The sequence below is a fragment of the Scylla paramamosain genome, chromosome 19, assembly GCF_035594125.1.
Source record: "Scylla paramamosain isolate STU-SP2022 chromosome 19, ASM3559412v1, whole genome shotgun sequence".
Taxonomy (NCBI): domain Eukaryota; kingdom Metazoa; phylum Arthropoda; class Malacostraca; order Decapoda; family Portunidae; genus Scylla; species Scylla paramamosain.
The window spans coordinates 6,717,108-6,737,116 of NC_087169.1; the positions used below are offsets into that span (position 1 = coordinate 6,717,108).

At 39.6% G+C, this 20,009-nt stretch overlaps 1 long non-coding RNA gene across 1 annotated transcript in view; it reads right to left on the reverse strand.

Annotated features, from left to right (window-relative positions):
* Positions 1 to 8,813: 8,813 nt before the first annotated feature.
* The window catches only part of LOC135110051 (uncharacterized), a 15,826-nt gene continuing 4,630 nt past the window's right edge, over positions 8,814 to 20,009 (reverse strand). The window contains exons 2-3 of the long non-coding RNA XR_010273062.1: positions 9,216 to 9,250; positions 8,814 to 9,051 (exon numbers count right to left, since the gene is read on the reverse strand). This is a non-coding gene — a long non-coding RNA (uncharacterized LOC135110051). The remainder of the gene's footprint in view (positions 9,052 to 9,215; positions 9,251 to 20,009) is intronic.

The window sequence follows — 20,009 nt, forward strand, 5'->3', positions numbered from 1 at the left end:
ATGGCATGTATGAAGAGATGAGGTTTAAATTGGTGAGGAAGAGAATGGAGTTAAAAAAAATCTAGAAAAGCTAAAAGGTTCAGACTCGAAGCCGAGAAGGAAAACAGGGAGGGAGAGAAAAACAGGGAGATGAGAAGATTTGAGATGGGAGCTGAAGCCAAGGCAAGGAGGTGAAAGGCTGAAGAGTCTAGGAAAGCAAGGAGGTTTGAGACCGAGAAGGAGAAAATGTATGAGGAGAAGGAAGAGTGGAGAGGAACAGAATATCTAAATTGGATAAGTCTCGGATAGAGATTAATTCACCTCATGGTATGAGGAGAGGAGGAAAAGTGAAGGAAAATACAGTAGAAAGCCAGATAGTGAGAAGTATCAAGTTGATATCTGATTTTGATGAGAAAAAAAGGTGGCGGAACGGTTCAGGAGATTTGAGAAGACATAACAATTTGATTGGCCTCGGGAGCGTCGGGTAAGCCTTGTTGAGAGGCAAGGCATTGAAAGTTTATGGCAGAATGTCAGTGGAGGATTTAGAAAATTATGAGGAGCTTAAGGCTGACATCCTGAGAGCCTATGAACTGGAGCCAGAAGCATACAGTTTAGAGTGGCAAAGAAAAAGCAGTGACTCGTATATCGATTGTGCCCGCTACCTCCACGAGATGTTTGAAAGATGGGTGGCTAACGAGCGTCTCACTTCCTATCATGGGTTAAACAACCTTATGGTAATGGAGAAATTTGTTAATGTGGCGGAGAAGGAAGTTCTGCCACTGCTCCAGGAGAAAAAGTTTTAAGACCTTAAAGGAGGCGGCCACGTGGGCAGATGACCACATATTGGCTCACCGATCAATGCCTCGTTGGTTTAGTGGGAAGTCTGGCCAGTAACATTTTGTCTGGAGGCTCGCCAGGCGCCGAGCTGTCATGAAGTCAACTTATAGTAGTGGCTTTCATAACAAGGCAGGACGAATATGTCCCGTCGCTAATAAGTCTCTACCCAGCTCACAAAAGAGAGACTGGGAGTATGCCGCACAGCACTCTTAGGTATAGTACGCAACCTATGTGCTGCTATTGTAAAAATACTAGACATTTTAGATGTTACTGTCCTACGTTTGTGACAGCCTCGGCTTCTAGGTCCTCTCAGAAGCTGGTGGCATTCATTGTATCACACGATCGAGGTGGTGAGAGTGAGGAGATTTGGTCAGTGTTTAGTTGTGAGGGGAGAAAAGTAGAAGTGGCTATCCTCGCTTTTTTTGATATATCATCGTCTCCCGTGAGGTCTGGTTTGGATTGGTGACGCATTTTCTTGTGTCGGGGCATCGTTGAAATTGCTGGTGTTGAGTAACCCGTCACTGTTTTGAGAGAGGCAACAGTAAAATAGTCACTGTGCAGAAATGTTACTGAGAGGCGAGCTGTCTCAGAAAAGCGTGTGTGGTGCCAGGGAATTGGCGCTGTAGATGGCTTCGCCAAGGCGGAGATGAGGCTTGTGTGCCCGCTAGTGGCCGCAGAGGCGCGAGTGGTACTAACGGGAGACCTGCCAGTGTCGGCTGTCGATTTCCTTCTAGGGAACGACCTGGCAAATGGGAGATTCTGAATAAGTCCTCCGTCTGTGGACATGATCTCGAAGGAGGCAGTGGCGGGAAACTCAGACTTAGGTACCTCGCCCTAAGGCGAGGCGAGCGCCCGCGGTTTCTTTGACTCTTGGGATCGATTGCAGTAAAACAGTGCTACCACAAGAGGAGTGCAGAGTTCATGTAGATACCTCAGCGGGGGCAAAGTGCCCAGTGGCCTGTCCTACTGTTTGCCAAGTTTTGGGCGAGCCAGAGTTGGGCTCGTCCTTGAGTCATAGTGCTGGAAGTGATTAAGACAGGAGACCTATTACATGAAGCACATGACTTTGTTGAGAGGGGTGCTGAGAGTGAAGATAGAATACTTGGGTTAGTTTGTTTGCTGGTTTGCCTCACCCTGCGGAACCTCTCGGAGGTGGAGGCTTGGCAAGTTTCCGGGCAGAAATATAAAGTGTTTTTTTTTTTTTTTATGTAGGAAGGACACTGGCCAAGGGCAACAAAAATCTAATAAAAAAAAAATGCCCACTAAAATGCCAGTCCCATAAAAGAGTCAAAGCAGTGGTCAAAAATTGGTGGATAAGTGTCTTGAAACCTCCCTCTTGCATGAGATTCTGGTGATGGAATGCTTAAGTACCTGTTGTGGCCCATCTCTCTATTATGTATAGCAGGAGAGCAAGCTGTGTTAAACCAAGGTTTGGAAGGTTTGAATCGAGATAAAGAGTGAGGAATGTATGCCTCTATGTCAGACACTATCACCTCTGTTATGCGCTCAGCACATAAAGACTTGTCTCTGACACGGAAACAGTTGTCATTCCAAGGAAAATCAGCAAAATACCTCCTCAGGTCCCCCCAACTAGCAAAGGCAAAACGCCAGAGGCACCTTCGCTTAGCTTGATCCTGAGGAGGGATTGGAGCGAAGTAAAGTACGTAATGATGGGTGATATCTTCGAAGTGACAAGGAGTCGGGTTTGACGCGAAGTGATTGCAAGCGAAAGCAGTTGCTGGGACCAGTAAAGATGGCCCAGATACACGCTAATCTGGCTCAAGTTGGGCAAAAAGCTTCTCTTATTTTTTTGCCATATAAGTGGCACTTTTAGTTAATTTTATGGGTGTGACATGGCGGCTCCAAGGAGGTAAGAATGGGCAGGATGAAGGCTGGGCCGAGAGGTAATGTGTTCTGTGTGGAAAATTTAAAAGGCCACCGAGGTAGATTTGCTTGATGGCCCGAAGAAGAGATTTGTTCAGCCAGTAAGAGTATTGCCTGGCGGTGTCATGATGATACACCAGGAGGCTACTGCGTCTGGGAGCAAGTTGAGTGTGTCAGGAGTACATGAATATCGCTGTAAGGTGACTCTTGTGGTTGTGCAATGTGGAGGAGAAAGTAGTGAAGGCACAGGAGAAGTTGGAGCAGTCGCGGCTGCTGGATGAAAAGTTGCATAGATACGACACACTGTAGGAGTAAATGCTCACACCAATATATATATATATATATATATATATATATATATATATATATATATATATATATATATATATATATATATATATATATATACGAGGTGTGTCATTAAAGTTCCAGGACTGGTGCCACACAAGTTTTATTTCACATCCAGGCTACAAACTATAGGTTATCTCCTTCGAAGTAATCCCCCTGGCACCGCATGCACTTGTCCATCCTTCTCTGCCAGGCTTGCATGCACTGCTGGAAGGATTCTTGCGGGATGCTCCTCAGCTCCGTCGTCACGGCCTTTTTGATGTCGTCCGCATCATCAAAACGGGTCCCCTTCATGACCTCCTTGAGCTTGGGGAAGAGGAAGAAGTCGCACGGAGCGAGGTCAGGTGAGTAGGGCGGTTGCTCCAGCACGGCGATGTTCTTCTTGGCCAAGAACTCTCTGATGCTCAGGGCATTGTGAGCAGGCGCATTGTCGTGGTGAAGCAGCCACGAGTTGCCCTGCCACAACTCCCGCCTCTTCTCGCGCACTGCACGAAGCAGACGCCGCAGTACTTCTTTGTACACATGTTGGTTGACTGTCTGGCCCTGTGGCAAGAACTCGCAGTGGACGATGCCCCTCACATCGAAGAAAGCGATCAACATGACCTTGAAGCTGGACCTGGACTGCCTTGCTTTCTTCGGCCGTGGCGACGCCGGACTCTTCCATTGAAGGCTCTGGCGTTTGGTCTCCGGGTCGTACTCAAATACCCAGGACTCATCGCCGGTGATGACTCTCCTGAGCAAGTCTGGTTCAGTTTCCAGACGCTCGAGGATGTCCTGACACACCTGCATGCGTCGTCCCTTCTGGTCATCGTTCAGGAGTCTCGGCACCATCTTCGCACAGACTTTCCGCATGCCCAGATCTTCAGTGATAATCTTCCACACGCTGTTGTGGTTCATGCCAAGCTCATCTGCGATCTTTCGAACAGTCAACCGACGATCGTCACGCACCATCTGCTTGACACGCTCAACATTGGCCTCATTCCTGCTCGTTGAGGGTCTTCCACTCCTGGGGTCATCTTCCACGTCCTCCCGGCCCTCTTTGAACCTCTTGCACCACTCAAAAACACGTGAGCGTGACATTGTCTCATCCCCGTACACTTTTTGCAGCATACCCAGTGCTTCTGACGGCGTTTTCCCCAACTGCACCAAAAACTTCAAGTTTGTTCGCTGTTCAGCGCTCATTGTTAAACGACCTGCAACAGAGGACATGATTTTAAAAGCACGTAAGAAAAAGATTAGTGACTGTAGAGGGTTGGGAGCGCAGTTGTATACTCCAGAAGGATTACTTTGAAGGGGAAATATGGTGGTTTGTGGCTTGGGTTTGAAATTCATCTTTTAGGACACCAGTCCTGGAACTTTAATGACACACCTCGTATATATATATATATATATATATATATATATATATATATATATATATCTTTAAGGATACAGGAGGAACCTGCTAAAACAATAATTACTCCCATTGAAGTGATAGCTATATATATATATATATATATATATATATATATATATATATATATATATATATATATATATATATATATATATATATATATATATATATATATATATATATATATATATATATATATATATATATATATATATATATATATATATATATATATATATATATATATATATATATATATATATATATATATATATATATATATATATATATATATATATATATATATATATATATATATATATATATATATATATATATATATATACATATATATATACAAGCTATTTGCCCAACTTGAGCCAGATTAGCGTGTATCTGGGCCATCTTTACTGGTCCCAGCAACTGCTTTCGCTTGCAATCACTTCGCGCCAAACCCGACTCCTTGTCACTTCGAAGATATCACCCATCATTACGTACTTTACTTCTCAGGCCCAGCACCTGAGATTTAATAGTATATTTGCCACATGAAGCCCCAGCAACGTTGTGGGTACTTCTCGAGCGGCAAGGAGCAAATTATAACAGGCAGCCTCATTCAACCTTGCCTCTTGATGCTGTGCCCTAACACCCACGTCAACTACAACATCACTACAGCCACAGCAAAGAGGGATCGGGCTAGCAACATGTCTTCTCATCCCCATAACAGGGAAAACAAAACTCTCTAACACGGGAGAGAGGAACCCCAAACAAGAGGTAATCAGGCTTGGCAGCCTCATCAACGCAGCAATACTCAACAAACGCGGCCACACCCGGCCACCAAAATCATCGCAACTGTTCCCGATTCAATCCGACAACAAACCAGCCACACGCCGGGCCTCCACGTACTACCTGCACACGTGCCTCCTGAATTGCGGGCAGAACCCTCCTCTGGTAAGCAAGCAGATGTAGAAGCAGTTATCAAAATGGGTGGTTCACTACATGAGCAAACACCCAACGTGTCTGGTCTCGGCAGGGGAGCAGCCTGTTCCCGCCCTCGGCAGTGACACCTAACGCGCCAGACACCAGGTTGGGGCTCGGACTGAGGTGTCAACCCAGGTGATATCTCTTCCTGAGCCTCTCCTCCACCCTCTGGCTACTTCATCCTACCTATTAAAATTCTTTGCAATGATGTTTTCCATGCCCTTGCTGACCTAAACCCTCGGAAGGCTTATGGACCTGATGGGGTCCCTCCTATTGTTCTTCGAAACTGTGCCTCCGTGCTTGCACCTTGCGTAGTCAAACTCTTTCAGCTCTGTCTGTTAACATCTACCTTTCCTTCTTCCTGGAAGCTTGCCTACATTCAGCCTGTTCCTAAAAAGGGTGACCGTTCTAATCCCTCAAACTACCGTCCTATTGCTTTAATTTCCTGCCTATCTAAAAGTTTTTTGTATCTATCCTCAACAGAAAGATTCTTAAAACACCTATTATTTCACAACCTTCTATCTGATCGCCAGTATGGGTTCCATCAAGGCCGCTCTACTGGTGATCTTCTGGCTTTCTTTACTGAGTCTTGGTCATCCTCTTTTAGAGATTTTGGTGAAACTTTTGCTGTTGCCTTGGACACATCAAAAGCTTTTGATAGAGTATGGCACAAAGCTTTGATTTCTAAACTACCCTCCTACGGCTTCTATCCTTCTCTCTGTAACTTCATCTCAAATTTCCTTTCTGACCGTACTATTGTTGCTGTGGTAGACAGTCACTGTTCTTCTCCTAAATTTATTAACAGTGGTGTTCCTCAGGGTTCTGTCCTGTCACCCACTCTCTTCTTATTATTCATTAATGATGTTCTAAACCAAACTTCTTGTCCTATCAACTCCTACGCTGATGATACCACCCTGCACTTTTCCACGTCTTTTCATAGACGTCCAACCCTTCAGGAGGTAAACATTTCATGCAGAGAAGCCACAGAACGCTTGACTTCTGATCTTTCTAAAATTTATGATTGGGGCAGAGCAAACGTGATATTGTTCAATGCCTCAAAAATGCAATTCCTCCATCTATCAACTGACACAACTTTCCAGACAACTATCCCCTCTTCTTCAATGACACTCAACTGTCCCCCTCTTCTACTTTGAACATCTTCGGTCTGTCCTTTACTGAAAACTTTACATCTTATCTCTAGCTAAAACAGCTTCTATGAAGTTAGGTGTTCTGAGACGTCTCCGCCAGTTTTTCTCACCCCCCTTAGCTGCTAACTCTGTACAAGGGCTTTATCCGTCCATGTATGGAGTATGCTTCATATGTCTGGGGGGTTCCACTTATACTGCTCTTCTAGACAGGGTGGAATCAAAAGCTTTTCATCTCATCAACTCCTCTCTTCTGACTGTCTTCAGCCTCTTTCTCACCGCCGCAATGTTGCATCTCTAGCTGTCTTCTATCGCTATTTTCATGCTAACTGCACTTCTGATCTTGCTAACTGCATGCCTCCCCTCCTCCCGCGGCTTCGCTGCACAAGACTTTCTTCTTTCTCTCACGCCTATTCTGTCCACCTCTCTAATGCAAGAGTTAACAAGTATTCTCAATCATTCTTCCCTTCTTCTGGTAAACTCGGGAACTCCCTGCCTACTTCTGTATTTCCACCTTCCTATGACTTGAATTTCTTCAAGAGGGAGGTTTCAAGACACTTATCCATTAGTTTTTGACTACTGCTTTGACTCTTTTATAGGACTGGCATTTCAGTGTGCATTTTTGGGGAGAAGGGAGTTTTGTTGCCCTTGGCCAGTGCCCCTCCTACATAAAAAAAAAAAAAACTTTGAGAACCTGGAGGTAGGTGAGGTAGACACATAAAGAACAATGGTTCGGTTATCGGGTCTGGGTTGGTGAGATCAGTATTTTGGGCACATAACAAACAACGCCAGATATCTGGGTCAGTGAGGCCAGTGCCTTGGGTACAAAACGAACAACGCCAGACACTGTTCTGGGTCAGTGGGGTCAGTAGCCCTACATTTTAAATTTATTATTCAAAACACCTCTCTCTCTCTCTCTCTCTCTCTCTCTCTCTCTCTCTCTCTCTCTCTCTCTCTCTCTGTCTCTCTCTCTCTCTCTCTCTCTCTCTCTCTCTCTCTCTCTCTCTCTCTCTCTCTCTCAATGATTATTGTTTTTTTTATTCGTCGTATTTCTTTTTTATACATATATATATATATTTTTTTTTATTCTTTCCATGCCGCACTTTTGTTTTTAATATCAGTAGTTTAACCTGTAATCATTGTTACTTAAAAGTACTGTAGCGGCGACATGTATCCACGATGCTGCGGTACAATAAAACTAAAAAAAATCAATGTGAATCAATCAATATTTATTCTTTCTACTGTAAATTGTTGAACTCTCTCACTGTTTCTGTGCTTATCTCGTTTTCTTGAGTTTTAAGAGGGGAATATCGTCATGAAAAATCAATTTAGCCGCAGATGATTTTATTTTATTTATTTATTTATTTATTTATTTATTTATTTATTTACTATTTATTTATCTTTATTTATTATATTTATTTATTTATTTATTTTATTTTATTTTATTTTATTTTTTATTTATTTATTTAGCATTAGTATAGTACGTAGGATTTGACTCCTACCTCGAAATGTTCGTGCCGTTGGCCAGCCTCTATCTCCTATTGTCTAACGTACCATTACTAAAGGGACGAAAATCTGGATCACACATAATAAAAAATAAAAAAAATGAATAAATAAATAACTAGAATGATTTGTAGACAAATCTCGGATGGAATTCCAAGTAATGCTACTAAAAATGACAGTTTGCCATTGAACAAGCCAGACATTATCTCAGGGATAATGGTGACAACGATGATGATAACAGTGATAATCATATTAATAATGGGAATGGTGAGTATGGTGTAATTAACACTAACTGGTGTACACGTAAATACCAAGCAGGGGAAGACACTATTATTCACACTTAATAAAATATCTTTGTTAAGCCAGCGCATATATTCTAATTCGGTAAATGAATGCTGGAAATCTAATTATAGGTGCAGTTTACTATTACTATGCACTATATTTTGGTTGATATCAAAGTAAGCAATGCATAACCAAAATTTTATTTCGTGCAAAATGAACGCTTCAGCAAACACACAATAAACAGTCTGGATGATACCGATTCATATCTCAAGAAATTTTATTTATTTATTTATTTTTTTTTTTCATATGAATGGCAAACTGCCGATTTAGAAAAAAAAAAGTATATATATATATATATATATATATATATATATATATATATATATATATATATATATATATATATATATATATATATATATATATATATATATATATATATATATGCTACATTGATGACAATAAATAATTATGTTGGTCAAGTTTTGCCTTGCGGAGCCATGGTCGATAAGGCCTATCCTCCACAGTGCCTTCCTCGTACCAGCGGCGCACCCACCGGTACACAGTGGATAAGCTGACTCCTGTGTAATGGGCAATGACCATGGCAGAGGTGCCTCTAAGCCAGAACCAAACGATCCATCTCCTCGCACTTATGGTTGCTAAATATCGACTTGATCTTTTGTCCGTTACATTACGACTCTGTCAGCGAGGGAGTAAAGCTTAACTGTTCTGTTAAGTACGGTAATAATCGACATGGCTACTGTTATTCAAGTAAGAACTTTGGAACGTGCGAAATATTAGTTTTCGTTCAGAACTATTATAAATTCCTTCAAACCAAACACCCAATTACAAATTATCCTTACGCTTTTCATGTGAAGTTTCCAGTGCCCAGTCATCTCTGTTAGGAATGAAAAATGGATCCATGAGTCTTCCTGTGATTATCACACACACACACACACACACACACACACACACACACACACACACACACACACACAAACACACAACTCTCTCTCTCTCTCTCTCTCTCTCTCTCTCTCTCTCTCTCTCTCTCTCTCTCTCTCTCTCTCTCTCTCTCTCTCTCTCTCTCTCTCTCTCTCTCTCTCTCTCTCTGTTACACACACACACACACACACACACAAACGAGCACAAATTACGCTATGTAACATGTATTTCATTGGCATTATTTCCCAACTATTTTTATTGCAAAACAATATAAAATGTCAATTATTCTTGTCAAACTTTGCTTTTTTGGCTTTTAAAATGATTGTTTAGCCCCCAAATTGGTAAATTCCACCATTTTCACCTTTTTTTTACAAAAAAAAAAAAACTGACATGATAAAAAATGTTATAAAACTTTTGAAACTAATTCTTAGGATTAAAAATTAACATTTTTTTTTCTTAATTTGAGTGAATTTAACAAATCACTTTCACGTATGAGCCGCCAAATGTAGATTCCAATCATGTTTTCATTGAAGGATCCCTGATATATCTGTTCAAAGTTCATTATATCTTCGTGGAAGCGCTCCCCTTGTTCCTCTGAATATGCTTCTATATTCTCCTTGAAGTTGCCGAGATGAGCTTCTAGTTCTAGGATATGGACCTTCAAGGACATTCTGCAGCTCATCTCACCATAGCTTTTCACTAAAGCTTCAACCAGTTCCATATAGTTATCAGCCTTGTTGTTGCCAAGACTGCAGCAATGAAACACTCCCAAATTTTATTTCTCCTCTTGCGTAAGTTTCTGTAGAAATTCTGAGCACTCCACAATTTTCCATACTTGTGGTATCCACATGAAAATACCAGCTTTCACTTTTGGCTCTGAAAGCTTAGGAAAGAAGTCTTGGAGATATTTGAAGGCGGCAGACTCCTTGTTAAGAGATGTAACAAACCAATGGCTCATGTTCGATATCGTGTTCTCCCACTGTAGTGTCAGTCCTTGGAGGCCAGTGCTTTCTCTGGTAATGTGCTTTTCTGTCTCTACTGTCCCAGAGGCAAGGTAAACAGGGATTTTTGGTAAAACCTCCTTGCAATCCCATCAAGAAAGCCACCATCTTGAAGTCTCCAGTAATTTCCCAGGCATACTTGTTGTAGTTCAAAGTTTCCAATAGGAGCTTTACACCGCTGTAGTTCTCCTTAAGATGCACAGAATGAATAAGAGGCAGAGATGGATACTTGTTTCCATTGTGCAGAAGTACAGCTTTCAAGCTTTTAGTTTTGTAAGCAATTACAATATCATCAAACCTGATACAAAGCCTGCTACATTATTGTAGTAGCATAGCCTGTCCTTTGCAAAGAAGCTGGAAAAATATTTGTGACGTTTTCACTGGCTGGTCACTTGTACACTGTCATCAAATAAATCCCATTCCTTCAACTTTGAAATCAAAAGTTCATCATTTGACTTTGTGAAACCAAGATCTCTGATGAGGTCATTGAGGTCTTTGGTTTGGGTAGTAAGAATTCCTCCTAGCTACAACTGTATCTGTGATGTCACAGTCACAGCATTCCTCTCTGTGTAGCTTATCTTCTGACTTGCTGCGTTCTTCTGATAGTTGACTTCTTTCTGGAGGAGATGGTACAGGAAAAATCAGCACTGCGTGGTACTAGTGCAATGGAAGATGGAATATCTTGATAGAAAACAGCAAGTGCATTTTTTCCAGATCGGCGTTTGGATGGATCCACCATGCAGAAAAAGCAGAGCCATGTAATTTGCTATTCCAGGAATAGCAAATTACATGGCTCTGTTTTCCCCTCTACACAATCCTGTAAAAGAACAACAGTATGAGTTTCTGTTAAACTTGTTTTATTTATGTTATTAATTATTAATTGGATTTTACTTTTGAAAAAAAAAAAAAACTAACAGCTATTTTACCTTCTAATGTTCTCTTACAATTCGGACAGGCAAAATGAGGTGTCCAGGCCCTGTCTTGGTCCCCAACTGGCACAGCAAAATATGCTTTTTAAGCTTCACACATTTTTTTTTTTTTTCCAGATGCTGTCACAGAGAACTTCTTTTTCTCTTGTCTTGATGAATTGACCACATATGTAACATAATGTATCTGAAAAATGACTCCAGCCTTTTGATGCCATTTTTGCTCTTGCGATGTGTCTTCTCAGGCAGCCAAAGCAGCACTGATTGGTGGTCTGTAAGCCCCTACTTGTATATTGTCAAGCAGTAATCTAGAATATTCTTAGTCTTTCTATATGTTCTAGAATGTTCTTAATCTTTCTAGAATAATCTTAAACTTTTTTTTTTATGTAGGAGATACACTGACCAAGGAAAAAAAAAAAAAACACTGATATGCCAGTCCCATAAGGTGTCCAAATCAGTAGTCAAAGCCAGAACCAAACGATCCATCTCCTCGCACTTATGGTTGCTAAATATCGACTTGATCTTTTATCCGTTACATTACGACTCTGTCAGCGAGGGAGTAAAGTTTAGCTGTTCTGTTAAGTACGGTAATAATCGACAGGGCTACTGTTATTCGAGTAAGAACTTTGGAACGGGCGAAATAGGTATTAGTTTTCGTTCAGAAATATTATGAATTTCTTCAAACCAAACACCTAATCACAAATTATACTTATGCTTTTCATGTGAAGTTTCCAGTGTTCAGTCATCTCTGTTAGGAATGGAAAATGGATCCATGAGTCTTGTGATTATCACACACACACATACACACGACACACACACACACACTCTCTCTCTCTCTCTCTCTCTCTCTCTCTCTCTCTCTCTCTCTCTCTCTCTCTCTCTCTCTCTCTCTCTCTCTCTCTCTCTCTCTCTCTCTCTCTCTCTCTCTCTCTCTCTCTCTCTCTATATATATATATATATATATATATATATATATATATATATATATATATATATATATATATATATATTTCACACACACACACACACACACACACACGAGCATAAATTACACTATGTAACATGTATTTGATTGGCATTATTTTCCAACTATTTTTTATTGCAAAACACTAGAAAATGCTCATTATTCTTGTCAAACTTTACTTTTTTGGCTTTTAGAATGATTGTTTAACCCCAAATAGGTAAGTTTCACCATTTTCACTTTTTTGGGGGCAGAAAAAAAAGAAAAAAAAACTGACATGACAAAAAATATTTTATATATTCTTGAACTTTTTTTTTTATGTAGTAGGTACATTGACCAAGTGAAAGAAACAAAAAAAAAAAAAAGCCCACTGAGATGCCAGTCGCATCAAAGTGTCCAAACCGGTAGTCAAAAATTGAAGGATAAGTGTCTTGAAACTTCCCTCTTGAAGGAATTCAAGTCATAGAAAGGTGGAAATACAGAAGCAGGCAGGGAGTTCCAGAGTTTACCAGAGAAAGGGATGAATGATTGAGAATACTGGTTAATTCTTGACTTAGAGAAGTGGACAGAATAGGGGTGAGAGAAAGAAGAAAGTCTTGTGCTGGGAGGCCACGGGAGGAGGAGAGGCATGCAGTTAGCAAGGTCAGAAGAGCATTTAGCATGAAAATAACAGTAGAAGACAGCTAGAGATGCAACGCTGTGGCGATGAGAGAGAGGCTGAAGACAGTCAGTTAGAGGAAAGGAGTTGATGAGAGGAAAAGCTCTTGATTCCATCCAGTCTAGAAGAGCGGTATGAGTGGAACCCCCACCAGACATGAGAAACATATTCCATACATGTTCGGATAAGGCCCTTGTACAGAGTTAGCAGCTGGGGGTGTGAGAAAAAAAAAAAAAAACTGGCGGAGACGTCTCGGAACCGAGGATGTTCAGTGTAGAAGAGAGGGACAGTTGAGTGTCACTGAAGAAGAGAGGATAGTTGTCCGCAAGGTTGTGTCGAGTTGATTGATGGAGGAATTGATTTTTTGAGGCATTGAACAATACCAAGTTTGCTCTCCACCCATCATAAATTTTAGAAAGATCAGAAGTCCGGCATTGTGTGGCTCCCCTGCGTGAAATGTTTACTTCCTGAAGTGTTGGACGTTTATGAAAAGACGTGGAAAAGGTCATTGATGAATAATAAGAAAAGAGTGGATGACAGGACAGAACCCTGAGGAACACCACTGTCAATAGATTTAGGAGAAGAACACAGCAGCACTAGAATGGCCAGAAAGGAAACTTGAGATGAAGTTACAGAGAGAAGGATAGAAGGAGGGTAGTTTGGAAATCAAATCTTTGTGCAAGACTCAATCAAAAGTTTTTGATATATGCAAGGCAACATCAAAAGTTTCACCAAAATCTCCGAAACAGGATGACCAGGACTGAGTAAGGAAAGTCAGAAGATCACCAGTAGAGCGGCCTTGGCGGAACCCATACATCAGATAGAAGGTTGTGGAGTAATAAATGTTTAATAATCTTCCTGTTGAGGATAGATTTAAAAACTTTAGATAGGCAGGAAATTAAAGCAATAAGACGGTAGTTTGAGGGATTAGAACTTTCTCCCTTTTTAGGAACAGGCTGAATGTAGGCAAACCTCCAGCAAGAAGGAAAGTTAGATGTTGACAGAGTTGAAAGAATCTTACTAGGAAAGGTGCAGGCACATAGACACAGTTTCGGAGAACAATAGGCGTTACCCCATCACGTCCATAAGGCTTCCGAGGGTTTGGGCCAGCGAGGGCATGGCAAACATTATTGCAAAGAATTTTAAGCAGTAGCATGAACTAGTCAGAGGGTGGAGGAGAGAGGGGAACAAGCCCAGAATCGTCCAAGGTAGAGTTTTTAGCAAAGGTTTGAGCGAAGAGTTCAGCTTTAGAGATAGATGTGATAGCAGCGATGCCATCTGGTTGAAATAAAGGAGGGAAAGAAGAAGAAGCAAAGTTATTGGAGATAACTTATGGCTAGATGCCATAAGTCACGAGAGAAGTTGGATTTGAAAGACTTTGACACTATCTATTAATGAAGGAGTTTTTGGCTCGTTAGAGAACAGACTTGGCATGGTTCCGGCCAAAAATATAAAGTGCATGAGATTCTGGTGATGGAAGGCTTAAGTACCTTTTGTGGGCCACCTCTTTATCATGTATAGCACGAGAACAAGCTGTGTTAAACCAACGTCTGGCAGGTTTAGGTCGGGAAAAAGAGAGGAATGTACGCCTCCATGCCAGACACAGTCACCACTGTTAAGCTCTCGGCACACAAAAACGGGTCGCTAAGCAGTTGTCATTCCAAGGGAAATTAGCAAAATACCTCCTTAGGTCCCCCAAACTAGCAGAGGCAAAACGCCAGAGCCACCTTCGCTTATGGGGATCCAGAGGAGGAATTGGAGCGATAGGACAAAAATACAGATATTAGATTGTGATCGGAGGAACCCAACGGAGAAGAAAGGGTAACGGCATAAGTAGATTGATTAGAGGTCACGAAAAGTTCAAGAATGTTGGGTGTATCTCACAGACAGTCAAGAATACGTGTAGGATGTTGCACCAATTGCTGTAAGTCGTGGAGTATAGCAAATTTGAAGGCTTGTGCACCAGGATGGTGTGTGAAGGGAGAGGAAAGCCAAAGCTGGTGGTGAACATTTAAGTTTTCAGGAATGGAGATCTCTGCAAAAGGGAAGAGAGTCAGAATGTGCTCCACTTTGGAAGTTAAGTTGTTAAAGAATTTCTTATGGTCAGAGGAGTTAGGTGAGAGGTTTACAACACAGATAAATTTAGTTTGAGAGTGACTCTGTAGTCGTAGTCAAATGGTGGAAAACTCGGAAGATTCAAGAGCGTGGGCACGAGTGCTGGTTAAGTCGTTGCGCACATAAACGCAACATCCAGCTTTGGATTAAAAATGAGGATAGAAAAAGTAGGAGGGAACAGAAAAGGGACTACTGTCAGTTGCCTCAGACACCTGAGTTTCCATGAGGAAAAGAAGATGAGGTTTAGAAGAGGAGAGGTGGTGTTCTACAGATTGAAAATTAGATCTTAGACCGTTAATGTTGCAAACGTTAATGAAGAAAAAGTTGAGGCGGATGTCAAGACACTTAGCTAAGGGTCGTTATCAGAAGAGCAGTCCGACCTGGAGACATATGTGGTACCTTCCCCAGATGGGGGCTCCGGGGCTGATGTAGGAGTCTCTCATCCCCATCTATCTATCTATCATCCCATCATAATTTGTCTAATGGTTTACAGCTTCCTCATGATTCATCAATAATAACCTGATTACTGAGCCCGTTCCATTCATCTACCACTATATTTGAGAACCAGTTCCTTTCTATCACTTGATACTTTTTTTTTTTTTTTTTTTAATCTTGAACCTCTTATTTCTTGTTCTACCTTGATTACTGATCTGAAAATGTGGTTACGTTTTACTTGTTATAATCCCTATATCACTTTAAGACTTTTATAAGGTCCCACCTTAACCTACGTTTCTCTAAGAAATGTAAATTTAGTAGCCTCAGTCTCATTTCGTAAGGAATACCCCTCATCCCTAGATTCTTTTAAGTCATTTTCCTTTGTATTAATTCTAATACAACTATATCCTTTTTGTAATATGGGGATCATAACTGCACAACATGTTATAGATAAAGTGTGACTAGGGCGAAACACAACTTTAGTATTACTTCGGGACTTATACTTTTAACATTCCTAAGAATTCATTTTATTATCACCTTATTTCTGGTCTTTATTTATTTATTTATTTTTTTTTTTTTTTTGACGGAAATCAGAAGTATCTGTAACTCCTAAAGCTTTTTCGTTCCTTAAACTTACCAGAGCTTCGTTGTTTATGGTTAATAATAATAATGATGATGATGATAATAGTAATAATAATAATAATAATAATAATAACAATAATAATAATTATAATAATAATAATAATAATAATAATAATAATAATAATTATCATTGTTATTATTATTATTATTATTATTATTATTATTAGTAGTAGTAGTAGTAGTAGTAGTAATAGTAGTAGTAGTAGTAGTAGTAGTAGTAGTGGTAGTAGTATTAGTAGTAGTAGTAGTAGTAGTAGTAGTAGTAGTAGTAGTAGTAGTAGTAGTACTGCTACTACTAAAAATAATACTAATACTACTACGTAGCACTAGTATATCAGAAAGCACATCTCTTCATAATCATCTCTAGGCTATCTTGAATGCCCTATTTTGCATTGCCTGAATTGCCTTGCCCGGGGACTCCGAGACTGGTATAGGAGTCGCCATGATAATTTTGAATTTTTTTCATTGAAGAGTGTGTGTGTGTTATTATGTGCTTGTAGTTTTGTATGGAGCAAGAGAGCTGTTTTTAGAGGGCAGGCTGTGACTGCCTCTTTGTGTTGTGAGACACAAAGGGAAACGTTCAGTGAGGTCACAGCTGGTTTTAATGATAATTTCACAGCACGTCCTGATCCAGTGCTTTAGACCTCACTGGAAGTAATTATCGTTTCGGCAATGGCCTGCTGCCTCCTCCTACAGAATAGTCTGAATCATTCTAGAAAATTCTTGTAGATTCTAAAAAAGTCTTGATACTTCATATTTTTACTGTATCCTAGAAAATTGTAGAATATTTTGAAAATGTTTACACTGAATAGAATATGCTAAAATGTTCTAGAAGCTTCTAAAAGTGTCTGGTAGAATCTTTTGGAAGATTTTAGAAAGTTTCTGAAATGTAAGCAAAATTTTCTAAATATAAGAAATTTCTTGCTAGATCTGGTCTGTTCAAGAATTATCTTATTAAAAAAAAAAAATGTTTAGAACATTTAGAATTTTCTTTTAATTGTTTTAACTTATTTGCAACATTTCAAAAGCAATTAGATGAGCAACTGAGATTTTGCAAAGGTCTTTACCTGACGTGAAAACCAATAGTAACCATTCTAGTCCATAAGGCAAAAATGTAAACTCATTGTTCTAACTACAAAAGCAAAGTTTTAGGATTTTTTTTTTTCATGGAAATAGCTGAAAAATTATGGTTTGAGGCCAAGGACAAGACAGAAAAGTTAAATTTTGTTACATAGTGTTATAAAGCACGTATATGAACGCACAATAACTAACAAAAAAGTCATAAGCGCTTGATACTATACCCTTCACCAGCATAACAATAAAACATGCGTAAGGAAAAGAATTGCCTATACTCACTGAAATTCCTCAGTGCGATGTGTGTATTTAATTTAAACACAGAAACACTCAAGAACCTACAGATTAAAAAAAAAACCTGTATTTAAACGTATGCATTTTTATACTATTTAGAACGTGAACTTTTGTGGTTATATCTTCACACAACCAGAGTTTTTCTTGTATTAGGAGGAAAACTCGCCTTACCCAGTCTACTTGCCTTTCTGTCGCTAGTGAGAGCCTGGCCACGTGAACAAAATGTATAAATTTTATTCAGTGAATTTTATTGACATATAAATGTAATATCTTAATGAAAATATTTTGCATTATAAATTTCTTTTTGACGATGCAGACATTGAAACTGAATGTTGGAGGACATAAGTGATTGCTTGAAATTCAAGAACATTCTTATTATCCTTTTTTTTTTTATGTAAGAATGGCATCCGCTAAGGGCAAACAGTTAGAAGAACGGTAAAAAGCCCAAATAAATTAAATTTGGTGAAAGTGCAACTGGTGAAAGTCGGTCCTCTACAAATTCACATATTACCCTTGCATCATAAATGTGTCTAATATGTAAAATTTCTGTTGACATGGCACTAATATCTGATTATTGTGTCTGCATATATTTCAACAACCTACAACTCCATTCATAACCAATTCTCTCTCTCTCTCTCTCTCTCTCTCTCTCTCTCTCTCTCTCTCTCTCTCTCTCTCTCTCTCTCTCTCTCTCTCTCTCTCTCTCTCTCTTTCTCTTTCTCTTTCTCTGTCAATACTGACTCCGTTCTTTCCAGTCTTATCTGATTGTTAATCCTAAAAATGTTGTTTATGTCACCGTTGTTATATATCTTATACCACTTTGAATAACTCATATTCCCTCCTAATCTACATTTCCCGGATGGATGTAAATTTAAAAGTTTCCGGACGGATGTAAATTTAAAAGCTTTAATTATCTTTTGTAAGAAATGTGTTGCATCCCTTGTATCATTTTTGTCATTCTACATTGCCCTGCCTCTAGCAGACCTGTATCCCTTTTGTAACATGAAACTAAAACCACAGTGTTGCTAAATAATCTAAAAAAAATATATATATATATATATATATATATATATATATATATATATATATATATATATATATATATATATATATATATATATATATATATATATATATATATATATATCTTTAATATTCGGGGCCTATGTGATTATCTTTTCTAAGAATTAATCCTATATTCTTGTCCTATACTTATACAGTGTTTTTCTTAGAGTCTTTCTTGGCTTTTGACCTTACCAGATCTTTGTTCTTTATTGAGTACTTATAATATGGAACTTCAGTACCGATATTTTGCTTTATTTGGTGTTACATTGCATCTACTACGTTTGTGTCCCTTCCCTTTAGCTTACTTAGCTAAGTCTACTTTGCATTGCAGGGCGCATTGCCATGAGACATGATTATCCTTCTTATTTTCGCAGTGTTCGCAAATTAACTAAAGGCGTCTTTTATTTACAATACTGATCAGATCTAGATAATTGATCTGGATCTGGATCTAGATCTGACCTTGGATTTGCTCGAGGTAAAAAAGGACGCTCTCGGTCATTACTGATGAAAATAATAACAGCATAAGCACGTTTCTGCCCAGCTGTCACGAGTGGCAGACTATTGATTTTCACCATTGTGCTCTAAAGAAGTGTCAACGACGATTATAGCTTACTGAGATTACTAGCCTTCCTGAGGAAGTTGGACCAAGAAGACTACCAATGAGTCCCAGCCACATGCTTACCCAGGCAGCACGAAAAATGGATTCTGTGCCTTGCCATGAACACTGGGTAATAAAGTTTCACACGCAACATGCTGGAAGTACTCGCTGTGGTGAAGTAAAGTATGGTAAAAAAAAAATAATAATAAATAAATAAATAAATAAATAAGTAAAAAAATCGGACATAAGGTGAGGTTAGCCTCGCTCGCGTGCTGATACACTATTACTGAGGCACTCCCAAAGTAGAGATATATTATTTTCGATTGAACAAGTATTATCCTCTTTTGCCTCAGGCGGTAATGCTCATGTATTTATACTCAGAAGCCATTAAACCAAGGCTTGGTGTAGCTTGTAATATCTCCATTGTTTTTGGAATCTGTCACCACCACTATTCACATGTTATGCCCATAGCAGCATCCTGCAATGATTCATTACTTTGTTCTTCAGACACATCAGCAGTTTTCTTGCTGTGTATTCCAATAAGTCCCCAGTAGAGGTTGCTCAGCCGCTAATATGGCCGCCATCAGCAGCTTCAGCAAATGTCGTCTGCTATAAGCCACCTTCGGACCCAGAGGAGGAGGCAGTAGACACATGTAGAAACGATAATTACTTCCAGTTAGCTCTAAACACTGGATCAGTAGATAGTACGAACTTATCAGTAACTCAGCTGTGAATATACTGAACACTTCCCTTTTCTCGCAACAAAAGGGGGCAGTCACAGCCTGCCCTCTAAAAACTACTCGCTTTCATTACACAAAACGCCACGCACCTAATTATACACACATTTCACTCAAAACTATAAAATTCAATATGGTGACTTCTAAACCAGCATCGGAGTCCCCATCTAGGGAGGGAACCACAAATAACCCCAGATCGGACTGCT